The 13,606-nt window shown below is 45.0% G+C and overlaps 2 long non-coding RNA genes across 2 annotated transcripts in view; one reads left to right on the forward strand and one right to left on the reverse strand.

Annotated features, from left to right (window-relative positions):
• LOC137543938 (uncharacterized) overlaps nucleotides 1-13,606 on the reverse strand; it is a 26,134-nt gene that overhangs the window by 12,356 nt on the left and 172 nt on the right. The window lies entirely within an intron of this gene.
• Nucleotides 13,168-13,606, forward strand: part of LOC137543934 (uncharacterized) — a 17,306-nt gene continuing 16,867 nt past the window's right edge. Inside the window, exon 1 of the long non-coding RNA XR_011025666.1 lies at nucleotides 13,168-13,230. This is a non-coding gene — a long non-coding RNA (uncharacterized lncRNA). The remainder of the gene's footprint in view (nucleotides 13,231-13,606) is intronic.

The following is a 13,606-nucleotide window of genomic DNA, read 5'->3' on the forward strand; positions in this document are numbered from 1 at the left end:
CAGACAGGGTCGTTAACAGATCTGACAGATAAGGTACAAAATCGTAAGGTAAAATCAGAGTGTTTATTCAGGCAGAGGTCAGCAACAGATCAGATAGGCAAAGGTACAGAATCAGTGGCGGCTCCAGGAAATTTTTTTAGGGGGTGCTATGCAGGTGCTGGACCAATTTCCGGGGGAGCTGACGACCTGCGGCGCGCGAAGCGCGCCGCGCCAAAAATGGGTGTGGCCACAACCTGCGGCGCGCGAAGCGCGCCGCGGCGAAAAAATGGGCGTGGTCATGACCGGATGAGGGCGGGGCTAACTGTAATTTAAAGTGAACCCAGGGTGAGAGTGATATGGTGGCTGCCATATTTATTTCCTTTTAAACAATACTAGTTGCCTGGCAGCCCTGCTGATCTATTTGGCTGTAGTAGTGAACTGAATTACACCAGAAACAAGCCATGCAGCTAATCTTGTCAGTTCTGACAATATTGTCAGAAACCCCTGACCTGCTGCATGCTTGTTCAGGGTCTATGGTTGAAAGAATAAGAGGCAGAGGACCAGCACGGCAGCCAGGCAACTGGTATTGCTTAAAGGGAGATAAATATGGCAGCCTCAATATTATTCTCACCTCGGGTTCCCTTTAAAAGTGCAACGCAAAGACAGAGGGCCCAAGTTTTGGTGACCCTTTTCCCAGAAAATTCACATAATTGTGCAGGTTTTCTCAAGAAAATACACGTAATGTGAGCAGATTTTAACAAAAAACACGTCCAATGACCCCAATATGCACAATCGTTATCAGATATGGCCCCAATATGCACAATCGTTATCAGATATGGCCCCAATATGCACAATCGTTATCAGATATGGCCCCAATATGCACAATCGTTATCAGATATAGCCCCAATATGCACAATCGGTAGCAGATATGACCCCAATATGCACAATCGTTAGCAGATATGACCCCAATATGCACAATCGTTATCAGATATGGCCCCAATATGCACAATCGTTATCAGATATGGCCCCAATATGCACAATCGGTAGCAGATATGGTCCCAATATGCACAATCGGTAGCAGATATGGTCCCAATATGCACAATCGGTAGCAGATATGGTCCCAATATGCACAATCGGTGGCAGATATGGTCCCAATATGCACAATCGGTGGCAGATATGGTCCCAATATGCACAATCGGTGGCAGATATGGTCCCAATATGCACAATCGGTGGCAGATATGGTCCCAATATGCACAATCGGTGGCAGATATGGTCCCAATATGCACAATCGGTGGCAGATATGGTCCCAATATGCACAATCGGTGGCAGATATGGTCCCAATATGCACAATCGGTGGCAGATATGGTCCCAATATGCACAATCGGTGGCAGATATGGTCCCAATATGCACAATCGGTGGCAGATATGGTCCCAATATGCACAATCGGTGGCAGATATGGTCCCAATATGCACAATCGGTGGCAGATATGGTCCCAATATGCACAATCGGTGGCAGATATGGCCCCAATATGCACAATCGGTAGCAGATATGACCCCAATATGCACAATCGGTAGCAGATATGACCCCAATATGCACAATCGGTAGCAGATATGACCCCAATATGCACAATCGGTAGCAGATATGACCCCAATATGCACAATCGGTAGCAGATATGACCCCAATATGCACAATCGGTAGCAGATATGACCCCAATATGCACAATCGGTAGCAGATATGACCCCAATATGCACAATCGGTAGCAGAAATGACCCCAATATGCACAATCGGTAGCAGAAATGACCCCAATATGCACAATCGGTAGCAGAAATGACCCCAATATGCACAATCGGTAGCAGAAATGACCCCAACATGCACAATCGGTAGCAGATATCGCCCCAATATGCACAATCCGTAGCAGATATGACCCCAATATGCACAATCCGTAGCAGATATGACCCCAATATGCACAATCCGTGGCAGATATGACCCCAATATGCACAATCCGTGGCAGATATGACCCCAATATGCACAATCCGTGGCAGATATGACCCCAATATGCACAATCCGTGGCAGATATGACCCCAATATGCACAATCCGTAGCAGATATGACCCCAATATGCACAATCCGCATCACCTGAAAAAGAAAAGAAAAACCCATTTACTCACCTACAGCCAGAAGACCTTCTTTCCCGACCTCCCGTCCCGAGTCCCGACCTCATTGTGGCGCGCAGCGCCCGCGCGCCCACGATCCTCTTCCTTCCCGACGTCACGACGAGACTTCCTGCCTGCATGCAGAGAGCAGGGCTACGGGAAAATGGCCGCCCGAAGTCTGCAGAACAGGGCTCCGGGCGGCCATCTTACCGTAGCCCTGCCTGCTGCTCCGTGCTGCCGGTGTGTGAACTGACTTGGCGTCTTTTAGACGCCTGAAGTCAGTTCACTCCAGGGGGTGCTTTGGGGGTGCTTGGACAATTCTAGGGGGTGCTCAAGCACCCCCCTGGCGCCGCCACTGTACAGAATCATTAGGCAAGAGTGTAGTAAGAGACAAGGCCGAGGTCAATAAATACAATCACAATAATATGTTTTTTCCTGAGTTAAGTGTGAATCCCCGGGGTCCTGCCGGTTCAAGCACACACGGATCTGACTAAGGTCCAAAGCCTTCACTGCGAAGTGTTAGCTAGAACAGACAACATGATACTGGCAGGGAAAGCCTTAAGAAGCCCTGAGTGACCAATTAGGCACGCCCCTGCACGCTCCGCAAATCAGGGTGGAGAGGTGGATCCCTGCGTGTCAGCTGACACGCTTCCTGAGTGAATAAGAGGAGCGACACTGACAGCGTGTGCGTCCGCCCTCTTTTACTCCACTAATGGGAAGCCCAGCCGGAGCGCAGCTGACGTTATCCTGCCTGGACCCGGAAGACGCCGCTACTCTCCTGGCGGCTGCAGAGCTGGTGAGACTCGCAGCGCTGACACAGGCATTATACATATGGGGATAAAAGTGTTATCTCTGACTGCTTCCCATACTGAAGCTTACAGTAGAAATCACAGCAGGATTAAGATGTCAAAAAAGGTTGCCACCAAAGCCTTGTAGATGAAGTGACAGTAAGGCTTGGTTTGCACTATGTTGGATTGGCAATGAAGACGGTCACTGGGAGTTTGATATGTGATCTGCTGTAAATGTTCACTTCCATTTTTGGAGTCCGTTGGTGTCTGTGGGACAGTGATGTTCGGATACCTCAATCACGAATTCGAGTAAATCCGGCCACGGCAGAATCGAAATCCAGATACGCCGTGATCGTGAACCGGATTTGAATAAGAGCTGCGAACTCGACTCGGATTTTAGGCGTGATTGCATGTACAATCCGTGATTATGGATTTTAACGTTAATAGCAAAGCCCCCATACATGCTACAATCACCACAATTGCATGGATTATAAAGGTGATCAGTGGCTACAACTTTTTTCAAAAACACCTTATAGTTTTTGAGAAAATCGATTTTTAAAGTTTTAAATTAAAAAAGTATTTGTGATTAAAAACCCGCCAACTTTAACGGTTAATACCAAAGCCCCTCACATGATATAAACACCAAATTTACAGGATATGTTAAGTAGAAGAGTGGGAACAAGGGGAACATTTTTTTTTTCAAAAAGACCTTAAATCGATTTTAAAGTTTCAAAGGAAGTTTGAAAGGAAAAAGTATACATGTAAATGCGATAAATACATTAACTGTAATTTACCGCATTTAAATGTATACTATTTTACTTTGAAACTTTACAATCAATTTCCTTAAAAACTATAAGGTCTTTTTTGATTTTTTTCCCCTTTTGTTCCCACTGTTCTACCTAACATATCCTGAAAATTTGGTGTTTATATCATGCAAGAGGGCTTTGCTATTAACCGTTAAAGTCGGCAGGTTTTAGTGTTTTTTTTATCACGGCCGCACGGCCGTGATAATGGCTAAATCCGTCATCCTGAGCTGGATTTGGACTACCGTATATACTCGGATACAAGTCGACCTCGTGTATAAGTCGACCCCAATATTTGACCCTCCTAAGCTGGAATTTTGTATTTAATCAAGTATAAGTCTACCCAGGAAAGTTAAAGACTGCACTTGGGGACCAGGATGTCACCAGGATATTTCAGTGTGGTCACTGTGACCCCTCTGTGTGGCCCCTGTGTCTGCCAGGCTGTGAGACCCCTCTAGCTTTGTGGCCCGTGTCCCCCTGGCTGTGTGGCCCCTGTAGCTATGTGGCCCATTTCCCCCTGGCGGTGTGGCCCCTGTGGCCCCTAGCTGTGTTTCCCATTTTACACTGGATTGTAGGAGCTGCAGCAGCCAGCATCTGTCTCTCCTTCTCGCAGAGCTACAGCACGCAGCTTGCTGAAATGCCCCCTCTCTCCCTCCCTCCCTCTCTGCCACCACCATGGAAAGGGCCCCCCCTCTCACTCACCCTCTCCCCAGCAGCTTTCCGCATATCCCCCCTCCCTCCCATCACCACGCAAAGGGTGTCCGCTTCTCCCTCTCTCTCCCCCCTGTGTCTGTCATCTAATGCGCAGCCCCAGCGCATAAGCGGAAGCAGTAACTCACTGATTACACAGCGCGACATCCTCCCTTATCCCTCTGCTCACGCTGGTCTGTTTACAATACCAGAGCTACGGCTCCGATGTCACGTGACACGTGAAGTCACATGACATCGGAGCCGTAGCTGTGGCATTGTAAACAGACCAGCGTGAGCAGAGGGATAAGGGAGGATGTCGCGCTGTGTTATCAGTGAGTTATGGCTTCCGCTTAAGAGCTGGTGCTGTGCATTAGATGACAGACACAGGGGGGAGAGAGAGGGAGAAGCGGACACCCTTTGCGTGGTGATGGGAGGGGGGGGGGGGGCTTTGTGGAAAGCTTGCTGCATTAGCACAGGGTAAGGGGAGAGAAAGAGGCTCCCCCACAATGCCAGGCTATAAGTTGTGAAATTTAGGACCGACTCGAGTATAAGGCGACCCCCCCACTTTTATACTTTGAGTCAGTCCTAAATTTCTCGACTTATAGGCGAGTATATACGGTAGGTTCACGAGTGCAATCAGGACTGAATCCGTGATCGAGAGGCCATCACGAATTTGGAATCCGACCTTGTGATCAGGAACAACAGCTCGTGATCACGGGTTACCCGTGATCTTGCAGGAGGCATGGGCCCATATGCAATTAACTTTTTCTCCTGAGTTTTCTCCTAGGTGATATTTTTAAACTTGTTGATATAATGCCTTTTAAGCCACCAGAAAGCAAGAAAATACTCAAAATAATTTCGATAGTACTTTTTCATTTGCTTATTGGTACTTTTTTAGTTGAAAAGTGCTGTAAAGTTATTTTAAATAGAAGATGAAAAAGGATCTCCGAGGAGAAAACTCGGGTGAAAAATGTAATTGCATATGGCCCATGGTCTTTAAAAGTAGGTGAGGCTGTTTATTTCACTGCCCCCTATTACACTGCCACTCATTATACAGTCTCTTATCCTGGTGCTTTTTATTAATGTGTTCATTATTATTCTGACCCCCAATTTAGTGCTTCTTTTTACAGTACCTCCTATTAAAATACTTCTCCCACGTTGGGGGAAATGCCAACTGCCAAGGAACCCCTGCACAGTACTCAAGGAACCCTGGTTGAGAAAGCCTGCTCTATGCTATACATGTCAGACTCTTGCCTGTGGGACAAATCTTGCCCACAGAGCCATACAATTTGCCCAGGTAGTTTCCCCATTTTGCATTATGTTTGGCCCACTCTAGACCACCAGGGAAAAAGGTGATGCCCTAAATCATCAGGGAAGCCATATGGGGAGGGGAAGGAAAAGCACTAGACACCAGGCACTTTAAAGGGGAGGGGGTAAATAGACACCAGGGGACTGTATAAGGGAAGAGAGGGAGGGCAACTAGACACTAGGGAACTGTTTAGGGATAGGACGGGGACCGCTGGACACAAGGGGACTATATGAAGTGTGAGAGGGAGAACCACTAGACACCAGGGATCTGTATGGGGAGGGAGGGATGCCATCAGACACCAGGGAACTTTATAAGAAAGGTAGGTGGCCACTATACATTGAGGCTGGCCCGTTACTTTAACCCATTGTTAAATTTCAGCACACTTTGTATTTGAGTGTGACACCCCTGCTGTATGCAGAGGAGATTCCATTATGTCTCAGAGTTCCAATTTCATTAGAACCTTCAGAAATGAAATTTATAAGTCCAATTTGAGAAAGCACACCGTGTGGGTGTGGCATGTCTTAATGTGTTTATATTTCTGGTTAGAAGCTTTTTTTTCCACTTTCGGTGTAAGTTCTCCTTTTCCTTGCATATTTTCATGGTATCTGCCATGATTTTTGAGCAGAGTTTGCAATAATATATTAAAAGAAACATTTGTACCAATAACTTGTGCAAGTCTGTGCTTGTCTATCTTTGAACTGCAAGTTAAACTTGCCCCCAATTAGATCTACATTCCTTCTATAATTCTAGCAACATGATGTATGTTATAAAGGAATGCAACTATCGCCATTAATAAAAACAAAAACAGTTCACCAAAGTAGATATAAGCGTGTCCTCAGGCAACCTGTAGCGGGAGGCTTGATCTCCCTCCACGCCTGCGAGCAGGTGGATACAGCCTGATTTTCTTAACAAGTAATATTAATACGAGCCATTTTCCAGGAATATCTGCGGCACATTCGATATTTAAAGGGAACCCAGAGGTGAGAGTGATATGGAGGCTGCCATACTTATTTCCTTGTAAACAGGCCTGGATTTACATCACAGGAGCCTATAGGCACGAATGTTCTGGATACCTAGACTTTGCCCTCCATGAACCTCCAAATCCCCACCAAACCACACTGCAAGTGTGCTGGCTGCCACTTCTCCCTTACTTCCCTCCCCTGCCCATCATAGGTAGCTACAGGTGTCCCCTAGTATTAGGTACCCTCAGTATTAAGCAGCTAGAGGGGCCCCAAACTGTAGGGAGAACTCATTACTGGAATGCTGAGAGCTGGGTGAGTCACCTCTAATTTACTCTCTGCTTGGACCTCTGCATAGGGAAGGAGGGTGGGAGACACTATGGGAGAGGAGTGAGCCACCTTTCCACCCTCTGGCGCCTGTAGGCACATGCCTACAGTGCCGTATGGTCAATCCGGCCCTGCTTGTGAACAATGCCAGTTGCCTGGAAGTTCTGTTGATCTTCTGGCATACATAGATCTGAGTCAAAACCTTGGAACAAGCATATGGCTAATCCAGCAATTGAGAGGACCTGATCTGTATATGCTTGTTCAGGGTCTAAAATATTCTTTTCAACTAAATTGGCAAATCCAATATAATGGTAAGTGTGAAAGCATAATTTCAATTACATGGGTATGAGAAATCCCTTAAGGTCAGCTCTACACAACCAGATATGCCCTCCATAGCCCCTCAAATGTGATCTTAACATCGCTCAGCTATCACTTTATGATCCCCTTTCCTTCCTAATAGCTAATCTTAACCCTGAGGCTTCTTTTACACTGCAAATTGCAATTCCGATTTGCTTTTCCAATTTGCGATTTTCACTGGATGCTAGCAGCACAAGAAGAGAAACACAGAAACAATGCAGCATGTAGGACTTTTTTCTATTGCATCAAAAATCGAAATCGGAATGACATGTAGTATAAAGGAGACCTGAAGTCCAACTATAATTTTACCCCAACAATATTCATACCCAACTTTAACCTCCTAGCCCTAACTTTTACCCATTAGAAACTTCAACAGTTATCTCGTTTGAGATAAGCGCACTGTTTTTGACCTCAGCAAGCAGAACCCGATGTGCTGTAAATTCTTGGAATGCTTTCATCTCTCTCTCTCTCTCTACTAGCAAAAAATATAGAAACTGAAAGTAGAAGTTCTCTGTTATTGCCTCACACTGCCACCTAGTGAAAAGTGGCCATAAATACACATTACAGCAGTACTAACAAATAAGAAATAAAAAAAAATGTGCTAAAATAAATTGGCTTGACACACTTGTTATAAGCTTCTAAATACATTGGCTGCTCTTAAAATAACTCCAAAACCTAACAACTACTCCTTACCAATATTTATCTTTGTTACCAACTGTTATATATGGGCATTGTCACTTGATTGAGGCGGTGTATGCCTGTGCGATTAACCATTCAATTGCAGCATGTGTTTAGGGATGCGCAGCCTTATCCCACTGTTTCTTAACTCTGTAAGTATGTAACTATCAGGTTAGCTGCTCCCAGCAGAAAGTGCAGAAAGTCTATTTAGGTGCTGCACACATGAGCTGGTGGTCATTTCAGATGCAGCCTTAGTGGTATGCGTTGGCGTTCTCCACGCTGTTCAACAAAATATAATTTACACTTTTTCTTTTTTGCTGAGCTGCTCCCAAGGTTTTAAATTTAGGTTAGGTCACTTGCCCGGAGGTTTGCCTCACCGTGGCGCAAGTGTCTAGTACATTATACATTGCATGCAAACCATATTGGAAGCTAAAGTTCCTCCTAGCGTAATAAATGTTAGCACTTGTTTTGGATGCAGAGCATGCATTTTTCAGTCTAGCAGAGGCGGTGTATGCCTGTGCGATTAACCATTCAATTGCAGCATGTGTTTAGGGATGCGCAGCCTTTCCCCCACTGTTTCTTAACTCTGTAAGTATGTAACTATCAGGTTAGCTGCTCCAAGCCCCTCCTCCTGAGTTTCCTGTTTGCATGATAAGTAGTAGCAGATTTGCATATAATTTGCATCTGAATTGAATGTGAAGTGTGCAGAAAGTCTATTTAGGTGCTGCACACATAAGCTGGTGGTCATTTCAGATGCAGCCTTAGTGGTATGCGCTGGCGATCTCCTCATTGTCTCTTGATTGGCTTGTGTAACCGAACACTTGACATTGACTGCTGATATTGGGCATTAAAGTGGATCCGAGATGAACTTTTATTTATTGCATAATTGTGTTTCCTACATATAGTTTATAGAGCATTCCTCAAGCCAAAGTCTTTTTTTTTGTTTGTTTTAATACTCTAATTCCCTATAAACTCAACAAGCCCCACCCACAGCTTCTCCAAAACGCCAAGGCACTAAGACCCATTTAGCAAGGGCTTATGGGAGCTCAGTCTGGGCAGGAGGAGGAGGAGGTTACTAGCCAGATATTTTAGAGGCAGAGGGGAGGGGTAGTGAATTTTTCACAGTCTGAGGGGTGGAGATGTAGTTGCAGATTACCTATGTAATGATGACAAACAGAACATGGCCGCTCTCATTGTATCACAGGAATAAATCATTATAAACTGTTGAAGCTGTATGCAGCCAGATTTGCAGTGTAAACTATCTAAACTTTAGACAAGATATATAGACAAGTTACTTGTTATAGTTAGTTTTTCATCTCGGATCCACTTTAAGCTATTCAATAGCAGAGCTCAGGGGCCCAACCCTTACAGCTGGCGTGAAGCAGTGGCTTCTTGCCTCCGCTTAACATTTTTCCCATGGCAGGGTCCAACTGCATCCATGTTTAAAGTGTACCAGAGACGGCATGTAACAAACATTTTTACTTACCTGGGGCTTCCTCCAGCCCCATGAGCACTGCTGCGTCCCTTACCATTTTCCGGAGTGCCTCTGTCACGTCAGTCGGGGTCTTCTGCGCATGCTCAAGAGGTCTGTGCATGTGCAGAAGACCCAGACTGACACGACTGAGCCAGTTACTGTGGCTGATTGCAGCTGAACGGCAGACCACGGGAGGACGGCGAGGGACTCAACCATGCTTATGGGGCTGGAGGAAGCCCAGAGTAAGTAAAGATCTTTGTTACATGCGTCTCTGGTTTCCTTTAAAGGGTTTGCTAGGGTGAAACTTAGTATATTCACCCCAATGTAACATGGCATAAGGGGCAATGGAACGTGAGCCTGGTGATGATTGTCAGGTGCGGAGAACCTTGTAAATAATACATAAATGAGCATTTGTAAGTATAATCCACATGTCTGGCAATGACATTAACCTTTGGCAGTATTCTTCTTGAATGTTTGCATTTTTTTGTCCCCATGAGCCCCTTAAGGCAAAGTGCAACTTCTCCTGTACCTTCATATAGATTAAATTTTTTCTTTTAATCAATGCTGCATTTTATTTACTAAAAGCACAAAGACAAACATTAAGACATTTTTGGAAAGTCTTTGTGCCCTTTTAACTTTGAAAGTCTTTCATTTCCATACCTCCCAGGGAGAAGCTGCAATTCCAAGGCTTCCTCCAGCTAATGAGATGCACCTGTTCATAATTGGGGAAAAATACCCTTCTAATTAACTTAAAAAGCTGGCACAAATCTCCATGCACCATTATCACTGATAAACACACGCTCAGGATTACAAGCCACGGAGAAGCACAGCACATTTGTTCCTTATTTTGGTCAAAATAATTGTTACATGAAGGAACTGATTTGCAGAAAGGAACATATATGTATATTTTTTTTACACTAAAGAGGCACTGTAGTGACATACAGTAGAATGCTAGAATGCAGCAGATTATTTAGAGACACCTTCTAATAACGAGTTGGTCCACCTTTACCTCTGATCACAGCCGATATTCTGCTTGACATGGACTCAAAAAGATGCTGATATCGTTGCTGAGAAATGTCGGCCCATGCTAACATAATGGCAGCTCTAAGTTGGGTCAGAATGGATGGAGCTTTGAAGGGATCTTTTGACTTTGTCCCACAAATGCTTAATAGGATTGAGGCCAGGAGACTGAGCTGGCCAAGGAAGCAGGTTAAACTCGGGCTGATGTTCCTCAAACCAATTAGAGACCGACCGAGCGGGGTGGCAAGGGCCGACAACAGACGTCTTTTCTTATATATCTCTGATACCAAAGGCACTCTTATTGGTCTCCTGCTGCTAAAGCCCATCCTTTGCAAACCCTGTCTTTTTGTGCATTGGGATATGGTGTGTAATGCACCTGCATTGAATTCAACTGTAATTTGTCAAGTTTTTGTCCTTCTGTTGCTGTGGACTATACGGACTAAGTGGGTGGAGACATCGGTGGACACCAACAGGTATTCATGCACGGGGCACCGGGAGAGATGAGGCGGCATCACTGGGCCCATCCCTGAAAGATTTCATGCTGAAATTGATGTGGCCTGTGGTTTATGGCACCCAACAGATCTCTCTCTGATCAGATTCGATCAGTGAGAGATCTGTCTCTTGGTCGATCTTCCCATACATCGTCGGATGTATGGGGAGCTTTACACCTTTCTCACACAGTGGGTCTCCTTGAAAAGCCAGTTTTGGTGGTCTTAATCCTGTGATTATTATATGTACAGTGCTGGGGAGGGGTCTGGGGGTACAATTTTCACTGTGCCTGCAGTTATCTTTTAAGGTGAACAGACTTATTCAGTGATGCTGATGGGAATTAGCACCCTCTGTTCTATTTTCTTTAAACCTGGATAAGTTTAGATGACCCGAGGTTCACCGGCATAAGCGTTCTTTTGTATGGTTTTCCACACAAGGTGTCTTATTTCTGATCAATGCACAGAATGCTTCACCGAGACAGCAGTCTGTGTTTTCCAGTCAAAACGAATTTGTGTGACTAGCGAGAGCGTCCCTCTGCTTACCAAGACGGGATGGTTTGGTGGTTACAGAGCATTTAACAGTTCAGCTCTAGGTCCCATCATCAAAGTCACAGGTTTTTGGGTTTTTTTTTTTCTATCTAAAAATGAACGCCCTTATATTAAATACTTTAACAGCCCTCCACACAAAGCCAGACTTCTACATTTTTCCAAATAGCTGTGGAATGTGTTTGAAGAGCGGCACTACAATGCCTTAACAATACGAACATCACAAGCTAGTCTAAGTGTTGGAAACGTATTACATTTCAAATGCAACTGGCTTCACATATTTTTTTTATTTTTTGTCTGCTGAAGTATGTGAAGTTCCAGGTAATTATATCTAAATTTAATCGTAATATCTTTTGCATGTTCAAGGTATTTTCCTGTGAGGAAGCCGACTTGACCTGACTTTATGAGAAGACTGGTATGGGTCGACACAATTAAAGTCTATCTGTGTCCACAGTGAAAATCCTTGCACTGGAAAACAATAGAGCAGTAAGTAGGGATCACCATAGCAGCCATAGTCGCTCCTATGGGGCCTGTATCCAAGGCGGGCCCGGAGTGAGTTGCCACAGGGATAAAGGGGCCTGTGGAGGACCTTATGGAGACTTGAAGCAAGCCCTCAGAGGTACAGGGTAGCGCACGTGGTGCATAGGAGGGAAGCAACTCACCTCTCCTGGCTCCATAGAGGATCTATCATCGCAAGCCCTCGGAAACATGATGAGAGATGGAGCTGGAGAGGAGAATTACTTCTCACCCATAAGCTCCACTCATGCCACTCGGCATGAGAGGTCACATCTGGCTAACCTATACTCAGAGGTCCTCCATCTCCTTAAACTGGAGGAGGGGGGCTACTTCTGGCTACTTGTACTGGGGAGCCCCTCTGGCCACCTAGCCCCTCAGGCTACCTATACTGAGGGTCACATTTGGCTACTTATACTGGGGGGGGGGGGAAGACTACTGTTGGCCACCTATACTGTGGGGATGTGACATCTGGCTACCTATACTGGGGGCTACTTCTGACTATATATGCTGGGGAGCACTTCTGGCTACCTATGCTGGGAGGGATAATTCTTGCTACCTATGCACTGGGGGGGGGGGGGGGGTGAGGCTATATAATACCTCTGACTACCAATATTGGAGGGATATTTAATATTGGTGAGCACTTCTGGCTACCTAAAATGGAGGGGGCTCAAGGGAACCTTATTCTTTCTTTTTGGGTAGGCCCCAATCAAACTTTTGCTATAGAGTCCCATGATTCCTAGCTACAACCCTAGATGTTAGAGCTCTGTCTTCTAGAGTATAAGTTGTTCAGTCTCCTCATCCAGTGTACTTCATGGACCTAAAGACCAAGCCAGTGGTATGTCTAGTCTGCTACACGCCCCCTAAGCTTGTTTTCCCTAGTGAGCGGTTTTGCGCCACCTCTTGGCTGGATCTCATGAAGACAAACTAAAAGCTTTATGTAAGTTCAAACGATTGATTTTAGAAGTGATGTGAGTGCATTGCATTGCATTGCATTGCAAATGGTCTACTTAATCTGCTCATGGGGAATTTTCAGGGTTTTCTTTGTTTTCAAAACCATTACCTGAACGTCAGTTTAACTGCCAAGCTGGTAAGATACCAACCAGCCTCTGAGAGGAACTGGCGGTGAGGTAATATTCATTAGCAGGTACATCATGCATTGATTTTAATTAATTTTACTCGGTTCAGTCAGAGTCACTCAAAGGCCCCTACACTATGTGGAAATGTATTATGATTTAATAATTTTATTTAATGTAGGCAAGGTGTTTGAAAATGGTGATTCAATGGGAACGTATGACTGATGAATTAAATCAGTTAAGGAAAATTAAATCATGAGTTAGGATAGATAAGGCTGTGTTTACTAACATGTGGTGTGTGCTGAACACATAGGGGTTGATTCACAAAGGTTACTTATTTTTCACCTCAGCTGTAAGGATTGCTAATGCAGGAGATAAACAAATAAGGAGAGATAATTCATGAGATAAATAGATAAGGAGAGCTTAAAGAAAACCTGAACTGAAAAT

The sequence above is a fragment of the Hyperolius riggenbachi genome, chromosome 2 (assembly GCF_040937935.1).
Source record: "Hyperolius riggenbachi isolate aHypRig1 chromosome 2, aHypRig1.pri, whole genome shotgun sequence".
Taxonomy (NCBI): Eukaryota; Metazoa; Chordata; class Amphibia; order Anura; family Hyperoliidae; genus Hyperolius; species Hyperolius riggenbachi.